The 16,693-nt window shown below is 47.4% G+C and overlaps 1 pseudogene; it reads right to left on the minus strand.

Annotated features, from left to right (window-relative positions):
* Positions 1 to 8,606: 8,606 nt before the first annotated feature.
* Positions 8,607 to 15,310, minus strand: LOC127693544 (transcription factor BTF3-like; annotated as a pseudogene).
* Positions 15,311 to 16,693: the final 1,383 nt, after the last annotated feature.

Consider the following 16,693-nt stretch of genomic DNA (forward strand, 5'->3'; position numbering starts at 1 on the left):
GCCCTGGGTAAATCTTTTTTTTTTCCGAGACAGGGTTTCTCTGTGTAGCCCTGGCTGTCCTGGAACTCATTCTGTAGACCAGGCTGGCCTCGAACTCAGAAATCCACCTGTCTCTGCCTCCCAGAGTGCTGGAATTACAGGCGTGTGCTACCACCGCCCGGCGTAAGTCTTGTCATAGCCTACATAGTGCTTTCCTGCACTATTAGCTTTTAAGGAGAAACTTCCAGATCATTTTCCGCTTTATTCTTCTGTGACCTATAATTGCACTGCATGATGTCTTCAGCAATAAGGTAAACTATATATTTTAACATTCACTTTCTATTTTGTGTGTATGAATGTTTTGTCTGCAGGCGTATATAGGCCTCATGCATGCCTGGTGCTACAGAAGGAAAATGTGGGCACCCTATCCCCTGGCACTGGAACCATAGATGGTTCTGAGCTGCCATGTATGTGCTGCTGGAACGGAACCCAGGTCCTCTGCAAGAGCAGCCAGCACTCTTAATCTCTGGACCATCTCTGCAGCCTCCCAGTTATATTTTTAACCATTCCCATTTTGCTCATGTTTCTACTTTGCTCATGAGTCTACCACATTAAGCTCTCCTCCTTGAAGAGCCTCCTAGTTTGGGCATTTGGCTCAGGGCCATCACCACTTCCTCTATGTTCTTGCTATTAACTTTGCAGGACTTGGAGCCGGTCTATGCGGGCCTTTGTGGGCGGGTTGATGCAAGTTCCTTCCTGTGCTCCGCCTGTCGACATCATTATCTTCATCCTAACACTGACTCTTCCTAGTTCCCAGGAAGTACACTGTGCATGGTCATCACACTCAGCCCCAGTGACTTCCAAGGAAGAGACAACCATCTCTTCTGGAACATTCCATGAGGCCCTCTTCCCACATATCTCTTGAACTGTTGTTGGCTGGTTCAGACTCATAGGGTCACCTTTAAACCAAACAATGATGGTTGTGAGCACCTTACAACCAGGGTATAATCCTCTGCCAGTTCACTGGGTGTGGTAGTTGGACAGAGGCTCCTGTACAAGCTTTGCAGGAGCCCAGCTCTGCTCTCGGACTTCTCACACACTGCCCCTTAGTCTATGTGGGCAGAGCAGCTCTTTGCTTTGTCATCCTGTCTCAACAGGCGCATCACGAGAGCCCAGGGTTCGCACCAAAGCATCCCTCTCCTGCATAAACCTGATAGTTTGCGGATGGTGTTTTCTATGACTGAGTACCCTATGGGATGCAGCCTTGGAAATTTGACCTTTCCTCAGTCTCTCAGCTCAGTCTCCTCCAGAACAAGGTAATACTTCTCTCTTCAACAAAAGGGTCTGTGAGGACACTGATTCTTCATAGCTAAAGGCTAGATTATCATTGCTTTCTAGATGCTTGTAACATATCCAGTAGCTATATTCCTGCCAATATATCAATAATCCACCAATAAATAACTAAATAACTAACAAACGAAAAGAAACAAGGAAGGAAGGAAGGAAGGAAGGAAGGAAGGAAGGAAGGAAGAAATACTAAGGGACTAGAGAGATCGCTCAGCAGTTAAGAGCACTGACTGCTCTTCCAAAGGTCTGGAGTTCAAATCCCAGCAACCACATGGTGACTCACAACCATCCGTAAAAAGATCTGATACCCTCTTCTAGGGTGTCTGAAGACAGCTACAGTATACTTACATGTAATAAATAAATAAATAAATCTTTTAAAAAATAGTATTGAAGTGCTATTTGGCTTCCAATTTCTCCCTTAAATCTATGCATCAGCAAACTGCTCTCTCTCCGGTGTTAACTCAGGTCACCTCTCTGACTCTGGGGAGGATACCTCTTAATTTCAGGGTATCCTCAGATGGCATCAGCCAAAGGAAGATAGAGTCTGCTGGCACAAGGCTAGAAGGGAGTGGCAGGAATCCCACCAGTCACAGTTAAAGTCCCTGTCTAGAGGTCCCTGCGCAAAGGTGTGGCACCCAGTGTGACCCCCTTGACAACGCTGTTTGGCTGAGCCTCCATCTTGTACATTACTCTTTTAATTTTCTATCTTTGTTTTATGTATGTGGATATTTTGCCTGCACGTATGTATGTGTACCATGTATGTGCCTGGGGTCTACACAGGTCAGAATAGTGCATCAGATCCCTGAACCTGGAGTTACAGATAGCTGTGAGTCACCACGTGAGTGCTGGGAATCAAACCCAGGTCCTCTGCAAGAGCAGCCTGTGTCCTTAACCACTGAGCCCTCTCTCCAGCCCTTTGGACATTAGGCCATCAGTCATTACCAGCCTTTTACCTGGTTATCAGAGATGCAGCAAGATGTCCCATGTCATAGATTCAGTTATGTAGGAGAGAGGACACCCTGCTGTGTCTTCCTAGGACTCATTTAGTGATGTGTCCCTGTCGTGACCCACTGTCTGATTCCAACAACAGCTAGCACCTGAAACTTTGCAACATATAGACTTGCCAGGGTAACAGAAAATCAACACTGTCCTCCATCTGGCTCTGACACCCAGAGACACCACAGGACACCGAAGAGCAGTGAATACCGTTTCCATGGAGCCCACAAAGCAACCATGGGGAGAGAGGGTCCCACTCAGAGTGTTCCCCACTCACCTAAAAGATATACAGAACCTTCACCTTGAAGACTTTATTGAAGGACACTTTCCTGGCCACAAAGAGGGGATGCACCGACTAGAGACAACAGGAAGCTGTGACTGGAATCCAGGGGGGCAGCATGCGTAGTGGAACATACTCAGACAGCCATATGCATTCTGCTTACCGTGAAACCGAGATGCATTTCTATCTACTACTTCTGCTTCTCGGGCATCCCCTGTCTGCACCTCCCCACCTGACGGTAGCAGCACTAGCATTACAGGCGTGCACCACAGTGTCTAGCTTTTTTACCCGTGGCTTCTGGGGGTTAAACTCAAAACAGAGGCAAGCACTTTTATCCCTGAGCCAACGCACATGCTCCAGGCTTTTTATAGTGCACGCCTACAGAAGCACGTGACCGCGCACTGCGGCCACCCGAAGTTTGTTGTTGAAGCAACAACAGAAGCAGTGGGAGGAAGAGGAAGCCCAGGAGCAGGAAGTTTGTTTACATCCCTAACTTCCCCATCCCCAGGGCTGTGGCACCTTCTTGCAGACAGCTAATAAACACGTGCTAAATACGGGAAGGAGGGATGGGTGGACTCCCGGGCATGCTAGGAAGATGGGAGCCCGAGAAAAGGCGTGTTAACTAAGATGTTTGCTTATTATTTGTCTGCTTGTTTGTTCGTTGAGATGGGGCCTCTCACCCTTCAGGCCTGACTGGCCTCAAACTTGCAGCAATCCCCCTGCCTCAACTTCCAAAGTGTTGGGAGGGCGGATTCGCAGGGGTGAGTCTTTGTTCATTATAGCTAACTATAATTAAGTCAGCAGCATAGAGAGAACGTTTCAGAAGATGTAAAAATGGCGTTTTCGGTCTCACGGATGGGGGCGTGGCTCAGCTTTTCTTTAATTTTTTTCGAGCACCGAAGCTTATTTTCTTTTACTTTATTGTATGTGTCTGACTGTTTGCCTGCATAGATGTCTGTATGCCACACTGTCTGTAGCACCCACAGAGGGCAGAAGAGGGTGTCAGCTCCTCTGGGACTGGAGTTACAGGCAGCTGTGAGTCTCTATATGGATGCTCTTAGCCGCTGAGTCTAAGCTGATAGCCTCTTTCTCAACTTTTCTACAATGAATATTCCTCAATAGTTCTCAACATTAAAAACACATTCCCAGTGCCTTTAAAATTGTTTACAAATAGAAACCCAAGCAGGTTCACGCTGCCCCACGTGCTCTCAGCACTCCCGCTTTCTGTCTTCTGAGGGTCACACTCACTTCTCCTCTGTGGACATACGAACTTCGCATCTTTTCTTCTGTCACTGGGCTCACGTCCACTTATGTGAGAGTTACTTTCAGGAAGCCATCATGATGCCTGCCCACCTCTACCTCAGCAGGAGGCCTGCCCTCTCCGTTCACTGGTTCCTCAGCTCACCATGTAGCCAAGAATAAGTTTGAACTTCCTGACCCCAGGTCCTGGGATTACAAGCATGCACCACCATACCCAGCATTGGCTGTCTTTATCCTTGCAGTCGAAGATATTTCCTTAGACAGTTTTGACATCCGTGCATAGCTGATCTCCATTTGAAACTAAATACCTGTGTATTGGAAGAAAGAAGGAAGAGATGGATGGAAGGAAAGAGGGAGGGAAGTCACAAATAGAAATGGGATGTTTGGGAATCAGTGATCCCTCTCTGTGCCTCCACTGATTCTCCCATTCCTACGTATCACTTACCTGTCCAGGCAGGCGAGAACTCTGGGTTTGACACTTGCTTGGGCTTCAGAAGTGTGTTGTGGCCTCTGCTGAGCTGGGGGGTCCAGATTTGTAGGGTCTAATCCAAAGGAAGCAGTCAAGAGCCTTGGGCAGGCAACAAGGAAACTGCACATGAATGAGTTCAGGTCTGGAAGAGAGTCTGGGTGACAGTAAGAACCAGTGTGGAGCCTCTGGGCATTTTGTGTGACATTGTGTTCCGGGCATAATACTCAGCCTTGAATGGTAGAGTTCTTCCTTAGTTGGTAGGAAGCCATCGCTTCTAGCCCCAGCTCCAGTTAGAACTGGATATGATGTCGCACACCTGTCATTCCAGCACTTGAGAGGTGGAGGCAGGAGGATCAGGAGTTCAAAGCCATCCTTTGCTACCTGGAAAGTTTGAGGCCAGCCTGGGGTACATGAGATCCTATATCCAAAAATAAAATATTTGTGCATCTTCTTGCCTCGCTGTCTATCACTCTGTCCCCCATTTTCCTATAACCACCACAGGGACAGTGGCTGCCCCTCCCTTGGGCAGGCTGCAATCTATGAAAAACTTCAAAAATCAAGGCTAGATAACTGAGCACAGCAAAGGAAACGCTCCGTCAGGAAGTTTTTGGTTCTCTTTCCACATCAAGGGGAGGGCAAAGGAGTGGAGTGGCAGGCAAGGGTTTTTTGTCCTTCCTCTTAACTCAAGCTCTTCCCCTTCACCGTCGTCGCAGGATGCAGAAAATGCAAAATTCTCTGTCCTGGCTGGACAGCTAGAGCAAGACGCATGTAATTCTAACCATGGCCACAGGGTGGAGACATATGGCTGTCCAATCCCTCAGTTTTTGTCCAAGGTGGAATCAGCTCCACAAACCAACGCTGGGTCACCCCAGCATCTTAGTTAGGGTTTTATTGCTGTGAACAGACACCATGACCAAGGCAACTCTTATAAGGACATTTAAGTGGGGCTGGTTTACAGGGTCAGAAGTTCAGTCCATTATCATCAAGTCGGGAGCATGGCAGCTTCCAGGCAGGCATGGTGCAGACAGAGCTGAGAGTTCTACATCTTCATCTGAAGGCTGCTAGCAGAATACTGACTTCCAGGCAGCTAGGGTGAGGGTCTTAAAGCCCACACCCACCGTGACACACCTACTCCAAAAAGGCCACACCTCCTAATAGTGCCACTAGCTGTCCCAAACATATATAAACCATCACATTCCACTCCCTGGCCCCCATAGACTTGTTCAAACATATGAGGCTATGGGGCCACACCTAAACACAGCATAATGCAAAATACAATTAGCTCGACTTCCCCCACAGTCTATAGCAGTCTTAACAATGTTAGAAGTCCAAAGTTCAAAGTCTCTTCTGAGATTCATCCAATCAACTTAACTGTAATCCTCAATGCAAGACAGGAAACCAGCTGGGCAAACTCCAAACGCTGCATCTCCATGTTTGATGTCAAAGCGGTCTTCAGATCTCCAACTCTTTTTTCATCTTTATTGACTGCAACAAACTTCTTTCTCCTGGGCTGGTTCTACCCCCTGTTAGCAGCTTTCCTCAGCAGATAGCCCACGGCTCTGGCATCTCAAACATCTTGTGGTCTCCAAAGCAACTTCAGTGTTACAGCTTCATGTTTCAACGTCTGGGAACCACACATGATCTTCTGGGCTCCCCCAAAGGGCTGGTGTCACCTCTCCAGCTCTGTCCTCTGTAGCACTCTAAGCTAAGGACCACAGCTACGTGAATATGTGAAAATGGCCTGGCAGAGTCACAAGCCACAGAACCACACCTAGGCAACGACAGACCACATATGTGATGTCGGACCTCAAAGAATGTCATGAGATGACAATGATTCCCCCGTGAGGCCAGAGCTGCCTAACATTGTCACAGAAATCATTACTCATGGGCACATAGTGTGGTATAAACACATCTACAGCCTTGCCAGGAATATAAGACTATAGCGTGGGGGGGAGGGGGGGTCGAAGACGTGCCTCTGTTGCTAGAGCGTTTGCCCAGCATGCTCCAAGCCCTGTCCACAAACTCATTTCTCAGAGCCTGTCCTCACTGTTGGGTGACATAGCATTGAATATTTCCCTGCTTTGAATGTCCTCTCTCAAACTCACTTGAAAATTGTTTTCATTGTTTAACTTGTTTTCAGATCCAAGGTGTCACTCTATAGCCCAGCTGTCCTGTAACTCACTATGTAGCCCAGGATAACCTCAGACCCTCTGAGGTCCTTCTGTCTGGGATCACTGGTATGAGACACCACAGGGTGTGAGCCACCACAGCTAGACTCGGGTTGAATTTAATGGCCACAGTGACGGCACTGGGAGGTAGGCATTCTACAAGCTGACAGCCAAGCCTCCAATACACAGGCCTTGAGGAGTGTCGGCTTTTCTCTGACGGCTTGTCTCCTCACTGATGAGCCAAGCCCTCCCTGGGGCCATTTCTGCCCCACCTTGTTCAGGGGCTGCCCCTGGCACCACTGCCCATGGGACCCTGTCTCTAGCTTTACCCATTGACCAGCAGCCAACTTACTCAAGGTCATAGCTTGTAGCTGCGGTCACGGGTCACAGGGTCTTTTATTTATCTTTCACTTATTCACTTTATATCCAGCTCATTGCCCTGTCTCCCTTCTGCCCATCCCCCTCCCCTTCTCCTCTGAGTGGGTGGGGCTCCCTAGGTATCCCAACCCTGACATCCTTTCCCACTAAGGCCAGACAAGGCAGCGCTGCTAGAAGGACATAGCCCACAGACAGGCAACACTTTGGGGGTTAGCCCCGCCTCCCACCAGCTCCAGTTGTTCAGGATCTACATAAAGACCAAAATGCTTATCTGCTACATATGCGTGGGGAGGCCTAGGCCCAGCCTGTGTATGGTCTTTGGTTGGTGGTTCAGTCTCTGAGAGCCCCAAGGGGCTATACTCATGGATAGGTAGGATGAACCTAGTGGAAAAGGCCATCTTACCAGAAGCAATCTACAAATTCAATGCAATCCCCATCAAAATACCAACCTGATTTTTATAGACCTTGAAAGAGCAATTCTTAACTTCATATGGAAAAATAAAAAAAACTCAAGATAACCAAAACAATTCTCAACAATAAAAGAACTTCTGGGGGAATCACCATCCCTGATTTTAAGCTGTACTACAGAGCAATAGTGATAAAAACTGCACGGTAGTGGTACAGAGAAAAACACATTGATCAGTGGAATTGAATCTAAGAACCAGAAATAAACCCACACACCTATGGACACTCGATTTTTGATAAAGAAGTCAAAACCATACAATGGGTTAGAGTGTCTTAAAGCAACACAGACCTTACATCTCTGGATCAAAATTATTTTTTTCATATTTTTTAATTCGATATATTCTTTGTTTACATTTCAAATGATTTTTCTTTTCCTGGATCCCCTCTTCCCAAAAGTCCCATAAGTCCTCTTCTCTCCCCCTGTTCCCCAATCCACCCCTTCCTGCTTCCCTGTCCTGATATTCCCCTACACTGCTGGACTGAGCCTTTCCAGGACCAGGGGCCTCTCCTTCCTTCTTCTTGGGCATCATTTGAAATGTGACACTCCTCCACTGCTGGTGGGGTTGCAAGCTGGTACAACCACTCTAGAAATCAGTCTGGCAGTTCCTCGGAAAACTGGTCATGATACTCCCAGAGGACCCTGCTATACCACTCCTGGATCAAAATTCTTAAATCAAGGCATTGACAAGCTGTTCCTCCTGCTGCCTCTAGGGGGCGTGTCCTCGCTTACCTCTTCTCATAGCCAGCGGTTCCGGAACTCCCTGGCTCGTGGTCCCTAAGTCCATCTTCAGAGCCAGTGAGCTTACTACCTTCATAACTTCCTGTCTCCTTCATCCCTCTCCGCTCTGGTTAACAGCTAACACAGGCTCTCTTCACACTCGTACACACAACCGAAACTACCTTGATAATTCAGACTCACTTTACACACATACGCTCACAGAGTCTCACACAAAATTCACATGCCATCCATCACCTAGGTAAAGTACCTTTTTTTTTCCTAACTAGGTAAAGAATTTTATTAACCTTTCTCAAACTTTATTCCCACACTTCTTCAGCTCAATTTGCTGCAAAAAATGAATTCGGTATAAGTGAAAACTGAAAAGAGATGCAGTATCCAGGAGGGCTTGGGCTTAAAAAAATATTAAGAGATCTAGATTTCATCAGATTCATAATAAACAAAAAAAAAATTTAAAAACAGTCACGATATAAAATAACCGCTCCCGTAACTTCTGCAAGCATCACCTTCTTCAGAAGTTGCTTCACCTCAGTTTGCCTCATTCTTAGAAGCCTCAAACTTCTCCACCAGATCTGGAATTTCATCCACATCCTCCTCTCCAGCAGCAAGCGCTGCTTTTCCATCCACAGATTGTTTGGGCAGAGCTTCAGCCAGTCTCCTTAAACTAGTCTGACTGCGTGCACCAAGTTGTTGAGGGTGCCGGGAAGCACTTCTGTCCGCGGCTTTGTCTCAGCGTGGCCAGTAATGGCGAAGGTGTTTGCTGCCAGAGACGCCTGAACTGTAGTTGTTAAAATGGATCACTGATCCTTGGTTTGTAAACAAGTTCACCTCTTCACTACCAGAGATATGGTTTACCCCTAACTTTTTTAGGGAGAACTGCAGTTTTTTTAATTGTCTGCTGTGGCTGTTCTGAGAACCACCTTCTTTCTACTAGCAGTTCCTTTCCCAGCAATGTGCAGTTGTGCCTGCAGGTTTGTGATCTGTTCTTTATCTCGTCAGAGTGGAAATGGGGCCGCGTGCACAGGAGTGGGATGGGGTGGGGGACTAAGGTTCATGCTCCAGGGGTGTACTGGCTGGTTTTGTCAACTTGACACAAGCTGGAGTTATCACAGAGAAAGGAGCTTCAGTTGGGGAAGTGCTTCCATGAGATCCAGCTGTGGGGCGTTTTCTCAATTATGATCAAGCAGGGAGGGCCCCTTGTGGGTGGTGCCATCCCTGGGCTGGTGCTCTTGGGTTCTGTAAGATAGCAGACTGAGCAAGCCAGGGGAAGCAAGCCAGTAAGAACATCCCTCCATGGCCTCTGCATCAGCTCCTGCTTCCTGACCTGCCTGAGTTCCAGTCCTGAGTCCTTTAGTGATGAATAGTACCACTGAAGTGTAAGCTGAATAAACCCTTCCCTCCCCAACTTGCTTCTTGGTTATGATGTTTGTTCAGGAATAGAAACCCTGACTACGACAGGGGTCTCGGGCAGACCAACTGAGATAAGGTGTACACACACGCAGGAACACAAGACGGCAGCTAGAAGGGGGAACGTACCTTTTAACTAAAGACATCTTTCAGCTCATTATCCTACCCGCCGACGTTGGCTGGCAACCTGGGTAGATAGGAATACTCCGAAGCCCCCCCTGTCTTTGGGTTTCTATTACTTTGATAAACACCATGACCAAAAGCAACTTGGGGAGGAAAGGGTTTATTTCACATACACTCCCTCGCCACAAACCATCACTGAGGGAAGTCCTGAGGGAAGTCGCCCCGGGAACTCCCGGGCAGGAGCTGATGCCGAGGCCATAGAGAAGTGCTACTTAGGCCCTGCTCCTCAGGCTGGCTCAGCCTGCTTTGTTGTAGAATCCAGGACCAGCTGCTCAGGAATGGCTCCACCCACGGCGAACGGAAACCTTTACTTACATCAATCATCAATCAAGTAAACCTACACAGGCTTGTCCACAGACCAGGCGGGTGAGAGCATTTTCTCAATTTAAATGCCTTCTTCCCAAATGATCTGTCTTGTGTCAGAGCTGACATAAAACTAGTTAGCACACCCTCTCTCTGGAGACATCTCTGCTAGAATGATATGAAGATACTGTGTTGAGCTAAACTGAGCTGGTGGGAAAAGAGCTTATTGGGTACAGTGTGTGCCATAGAAGTTGTGAGATGTCGTAGGGTGAGAGAGAGTAAGGAAGGTGGGGGTTAACGGGAGGGTCGGGAAGGTTACATAAGCTGTGTTGAAGCAATGGCCCTCCACCACAAAGGTCAGTATCAAAGGTGGAACCAGCGCCAGGCTGAACAGACAGCTTCTGGGCTGATGTTGCACTGCGAGGCTGTGGTTCTTTGTGCAAGGTCATCATGACTTTTGTGCAAGCCTGTGGTTTGGGCAGAGTCTTTGGTGACAGTTACTGCCATCACGTAAATATCCATGATGATCCCCCTTTGTGGATGTCTCCACTTTGATGATTCCATCCGAACGGATATGAATTTTAACTCCGGTTGTGCAGTAGGGCCTGGTGAAAGTGAGGCAGGAGGATAGAGAGCAAGTTCAAGGCCTGCCTGAGTTACACAACTAGTTCAAGGTCAACCCGGGTGATTTAACAAGACCCCAGTCTCTAAATAAAATAGTAAGGAGAGGATTAGAATTAGGGACATAGCTGAGTGGCAGGGTACCTGGTTAGCATCCTTAAGGTGCAAGGTTCAGTTATCTCAACAACTTCTTCTTCTTCTTCTTCTTCTTCTTCTTCTTCTTCTTCTTCTTCTTCTTCTCCTCCTCCTCCTCCTCCTCCTCCTCCTCCTCCTCCTCCTCCTCCTCTTCCTTTTCCTTCTTCTTCTCCCTCTTCCTCTCCCTCTTCCCCTTCCTCTTCTCCATTTTCTCCTCTTCCTCCTCCTCCTCCTCCTCCTCCTCCTCCTCCTCCTCCTCCTCCTCTTCCTCCTTCTCCTCCTCCTCCTCCTCCTCCTCTTCATCCCCTCATCCCCCTCCTCCTCTTCCTCCTCTTTGTCTGGTCAGAACTGCTAATTAGTTAGTTAGCTTTTTATTAATTCTTTGTGAATTTCACATCATGTACCCAAATCCCACTCATCTCCCTATGTCTTCATACCTACACTCTGTCTTTGTAACCTCCCCTTCAAAATAAAATATTAATAGAAATAATAAAAATAAAAACAAAAACAAAAAATCCTCTTGTGGAAGTTGTAGTGTATTGCCGTGTGTCCCACAGTACACCATTTTGTCCATACTTCCTTACTTGCAAATGCTCATTGGTCTGGTTTGAGGCTTCTGGCTTCTGCAACACTATCAATACCTTACTAGACTTCTCAGAGAAAGGATAGGGATTAGGACATAGATTATTGGGTGTGTTATCTCAAGAATAGATGTGTTGAGAGCAGGGCATGGTGGCACATGCCTTTAATCCCAGCACTCAGGAAGCAGAGGCAGGCAGATCTCTTACTTTTTTGGGTCTACAGAATGAGTTCTACTATAGCCAAGGCTACACAGAGAAACCCTGTCTCATTTTGAAGAAGAAGAAGAAGAAGAAGAAGAAGAAGAAGAAGAAGAAGAAGAAGAAGAAGAAGAAGAAGAAGAAGAAGAAGAAGAAGGGAGGAGGAGAAGGAGGAGGAGGAGGAAGAGGGGAAGGAAGGAGGAGGGGAGAAGAGGGAGGATAGGGAGGAAAGGGAGGGGAGGGAGGGGAAGGGGAGGAAGGGGAGGGGACAGAGGGGGAAGGGAAGGAAGAAGGGGGAGGGAAAGGAGGTGTACTGGCTGGTTTTGTGTGTCAACTTGACACAGGCTGTAGTTATCACAGAGAAAGGAGCTTCAGTTGAGGAAGTGCCTCCATGAGATCCAGCTGTGGGGCATTTTCTCAATTAGTGATCAAGTGGGGAGGGCCCCTTGTGGGTGGTGCCATCCCTGGGCTGATATTTTTGGGTTCTATAAGAGAGCAGGCTGAGCAAGCCAGGGGATGAAAGCCAGTAAGGAACATCCCTCCATGGCCTCTGCATCAGCTCCTGCTTCCAACACTGCTTGAGTTCCAGTCCTGACTTCCTTTTGTGATGAACAGCAATGTGGAAGTGTAAGCTGAATAAACCCTTTCCTGCCTAACTTGCTTCTTGGTCATGGTGTTTGTGCAGGAATAGAAACCCTGACTAAGACAAATTGGTACCAGCGTAGTGGGGTATTCCTGTGACAACATGACCATGTTTTGGGGAGGACTGTGGAAGGACTTTGGAACTTCAGGCTAGATGATCCATTCGGTGTTAAGAGCTCTGTGGAATGTTCTGTAGGAGCTTGGAAGATAATGTTGAGAACACTGGAGAAAATGGAGGCCTGGCTTGTGAAATTTCAGAGGGAAGATTAAAGACTCTTAAAGGGGCCATGTTTTGATTGTGAAGATTCTGTGGTTTTGGTTAGCTGGGGCTGAAGAATCAGCTGTGATCAACAAGATACCTTAACCACTAAAGCAAACCTTTGTGTTACTGGGACTATTGATGCTGGTTAGCTGGAGCTAAGAAATTAGTGGTGATTAAGAAGAGATGAGCATCACTGAGGTGAAATCTTCTGGGAAGTGTTTTCTGAGAGCACAGAGGCTGTGTTCTAGAGATAGCCACAGTTGTATTTTGTGCTGTGTCTGGACTTGGTGCTGTGTAAGAGTCACCCAGATGGTTCTGGTTTTGAAGGCATAAAGAGGTCATGAAGAGCAGCTGAAACTCTTGGCACAGTGAGAGGCCACAAAAGGCCATTGGTGACGGTGCAGCCTCAGTTGCAATTGATGGCCCAGGACTTGAAGGGGTCATGCATAGGAGCAGAGGCTTGTCACCATGAAGAGAGCCTATGAGAGGCTATTGGTGAAGCCTAATTACAGTGGAAGATAGTAGTGTTTTGGAGATGCCAGTACCATGTGATGACCACCAAGAACAGCAGCAGCAGTGGAGTACAGGCAGCTGGAGCCTAGAAGACAAGCTGTGTGCTACAACTGGAGAAGTGACCCAAGCCCTTGGAGGAGCCCGGAAGATCGTGAGTTGGATCCCAGACATTGAACCATTGGAATTTGAGTTTTGCTTTTGGTTGTGACTATGCCCTGATATGTTTCCCTCTTGAAGGAAGAAAGTATTTTAGTGGAGTCCACAGTTAAGAGACTTTTAATTTTTAAAAGACTTTTGAATTTTAAAGATAGTGGACATTTTAAAGATATTGGACATTTTAAAATGTAAAGAGTGTGGGACTTTTAAAGTAATTTAGATCTTGGGGATGAATAAGAAAGTAAGGGTTGAGGCTTAATAGTGATGTGTTTGTATGTCAAGTTGACAAGGGGTCAATTGTACTGGCTGGTTTTGTGTGTCAATTTGACACAGGCTGGAGTTATCACAGAGAAAGGAGCTTCAGTTGGGGAAGTGCCTCCATGAGATCCAGCTGTGGGGCGTTTTCTCAATTAGTGATCAAGGGGGGAAGGCCCCTTGTGGGTGGTACCATCCCTGGGCTGGTATTCTTAGGTTCTGTAAGAGAGCAGGCTGAGCAAGCCAGGGGAAGCAAGCCAGTAAGGAACATCCCTCCATGGCCTCTGCATCAGTTCCTGCTTCCTGCCCTGTGTGAGTTCCAGTCCTGACTTCCTTTTGTGATGAACAGCGATGCAGAAGTGTAAGCTGAATAAACCCTTTCCCCCCCAACTTGCTTCTTGGTTATGATGTTTGTGCAGGAATAGAAACCCTGACTAAGACAGGAGGGGAGGAAGGGGAGGGGGACGGAAGAAGGGGAGGGGGAGGAGGAGGAAAAGCTGAGCTCCTGAGATGGTTCAGTGCCTCTGTACACTTGCGGCCAAGCCTGGCAATACAAGTTCAATCCCTGAACCTCGCATGGTAGGAGACCTGACTCCGACCAACTTGTCCTTGGATCTCTACATTCATGCTTTGGCACACCTTGGTATGTGGGCACACCCACATGTGCACTCACATACACACGCAAATATAATTCATGTAGAATGTATCTGTTTAGAATGCTTCTTGGTGTTTGCTTTGCATCTCTCAACCTATTGAAGCCTGTCCTGCCTGTAGACCCTGCTCTTACCCATTGCAGCCTCCTAACTTGACCCTCTTAGACTTCAAATCCCTAAATTAAATAAACCTCTTTCTCCTATAAATTTCCCAATCTCAAGTATTTTGCACTTGATCTTAGCCAAAAGGTCAAGAAGCAAGAGAGAGTAGACTAAGACTATGACCCCTGACTTCTGTTAGGGTTTGACATAAGTGACTCCATTTTGATCTGACAAATTCTTGTTCACACACACACACACACACACACACACACACAGAGAGAGAGAGAGAGAGAGAGAGAGAGAGAGAGAGAGAGAGAGAGAGAGAGACTATGACCCCTGTCTTCTGTTAGGGTTTGACATAAGTGACTCCATTTTGATCTGACAAATTCTTGTTCAGAGAGAGAGAGAGAGAGAGAGAGAGAGAGAGAGAGAGAGAGAGAGAGAGAGATGTTTGAAAACATTGTCCTGGACACGGCCACCACCACCCTTAAAGACACAGCATCTGTAACTGCCCACACCTATGAGACTTTCAAACTCCCCATCAGTCACTCACCTGAGATCCCAGCCACTAGTACAAGATTCTGTCCCACCTGCATGTGAGGAGGTGCTGGAGTACATGGGAAATGGAAAGGTAGCTGAAGTAGGGGGAACTCTGTATAGAGATTTGGGGGACACCTGCACCTACACTGGAGCGGGGCTTTCATTGGTACAGCTGTTTGTAGGGGGTCAGTCACAGTCCTGTAAGTAGCCCTTTGCCCCTGCTCCTGTAGGGAAAGCTGGTGAGCTCACTGACTCGCCAGGCTAGACTGGAATGCAATTGTTTCTTTGGGTTGAGCCCTATCTGGGTCACTAGATGTTTACATCTCCCCAGGAAAAGCACATGGCATGGCACTGTTGAGATCCATGACAGGCTGGACGAGGTTGCCTATTCTTGATGGAGAAAGTGCTCCCTCATGGGGATGCCAGATAAAGCCATCCTACCCGACTCTTTCTTCCCCGTCACTATAAGCACAGGCTTTTTGACTAACAGGGCAGTCAACCCTGATAGCCATTTTGTGTGTATTTGTATGTGTGCATGCAGGCACATGTGTTATGGTCGGGGGACAATCTGAGGTGTTGGTCTACACCTTTCACCTTGCTTGGGACATGATCTCTTCGATAATCACTCCAGCACCAGTCCCACTGACCTCCAAGCTTCAGGAACCTGTTTCCACCTCCCATCTTGTTGAAGCAGGGCTGGGATTACAGGCTCTCTTGCTACATGTCCTACTTTTTAATTTGTAGAGAGAATATCCTGTGTAATATATGGATGCATCATCTGTCAATTAAAATGCCTGTGGCCTATGACTTAGGAAGGAGATGGGGGGTGGGACATCTGGGAGGTAGAAAGAATTCTGGGATAGAGCCAGGTGTCAGAAGATTTGCCTGGGAAGACAGGACAAGATAGATCCACGGTACTTGAACACAGGTAACCAGCCATGTTTGTGGCAGAGTGTAGGCTAGAATAAATGAGATATTTTATATCTAGTCAGGGAAGAGCCTAGCTGTATGGCCAAGGTACTTGTAGATACATTTTGAAACTGAGTCTCATTTCTGGGTGCATGGGGCTGGGAGGAAGAACCAGGCCCAACTTCTACAATTATTTTTTTTTATTTTTACAATTTAAATGATTATTTGTGGAAGGTGGGATAGGGGGCTCATGTATCATGGTGTGGAGGTCAGAGGACAACTCTGTGTACTTGATCCTCTCCTTCCATCTTTACATGAACTCTAAGGACCAAACTGAGGCCACCAGACTTGTATGGTAAGCATTTCACCCACTGGGTGTGAGCAGACCACACATCCAGCTTTTTACTTGGGTTCTGGGGATCAAACTCAGGTCTTTGCACTTTCACCCACTGAGCCTCCTCTCCAGCCCTGATGGCCACTCTTGAACATAAATTTGGAGCATCAAGGTTTTCCGTTCCTTAGCAGGAAACTCTTACATCCATCCACCCACCCATCTGCCCACCCATCCATCTATCCATCCATCCATCCATCCATCCATCCATCCACCCATCCACGGTTTACTGAGGATTTCATATGAAGAGGTGCCCCTCCCTGCCCACAGTTCTAAAGCAGAGAGGTGAATAGAGAAGACCATGTCTATATCTCTGTAAAACCAAAAGTCTATGTGGGGCAGAGTTTTTGTCCCTTTGTCTAACCTGCCATTGTGAAGCAGGTCCCTGAATGCTCTGCAAGGAGTGGACAAAATATTGAGTATGTAGATGGATGGGTGGGTGGGTAGGTGGGTGGGTGGGTGGATGGATGGATGGATGGATGGGTTGGCAAGTGAATGGTTGAATGAACGGTGAATGAAGGAAGGAATGAAGGAATGAGTGAAAGCTGCCCTTGGGCTGATCTGCCCCAGGCAGCAGGAAGAGGAAATAGGAGAAGAGGAGAAGAATGTGAAGGAAGAGACACATCCACAGGAGAAGAAAACTGCCTCTGGCTGGGCACTTGGCACTTGGGCCACCCCATGATAAGTGATTCACACCAGGAAGCAGGGCTCTCCTTTCCCTGCCCATCCCTCCTACTTGGCAATCTAGTTTAGTCACCCAACTA

Source organism: Apodemus sylvaticus, chromosome 10 (assembly GCF_947179515.1).
Source record: "Apodemus sylvaticus chromosome 10, mApoSyl1.1, whole genome shotgun sequence".
Lineage (NCBI taxonomy): Eukaryota > Metazoa > Chordata > Mammalia > Rodentia > Muridae > Apodemus > Apodemus sylvaticus.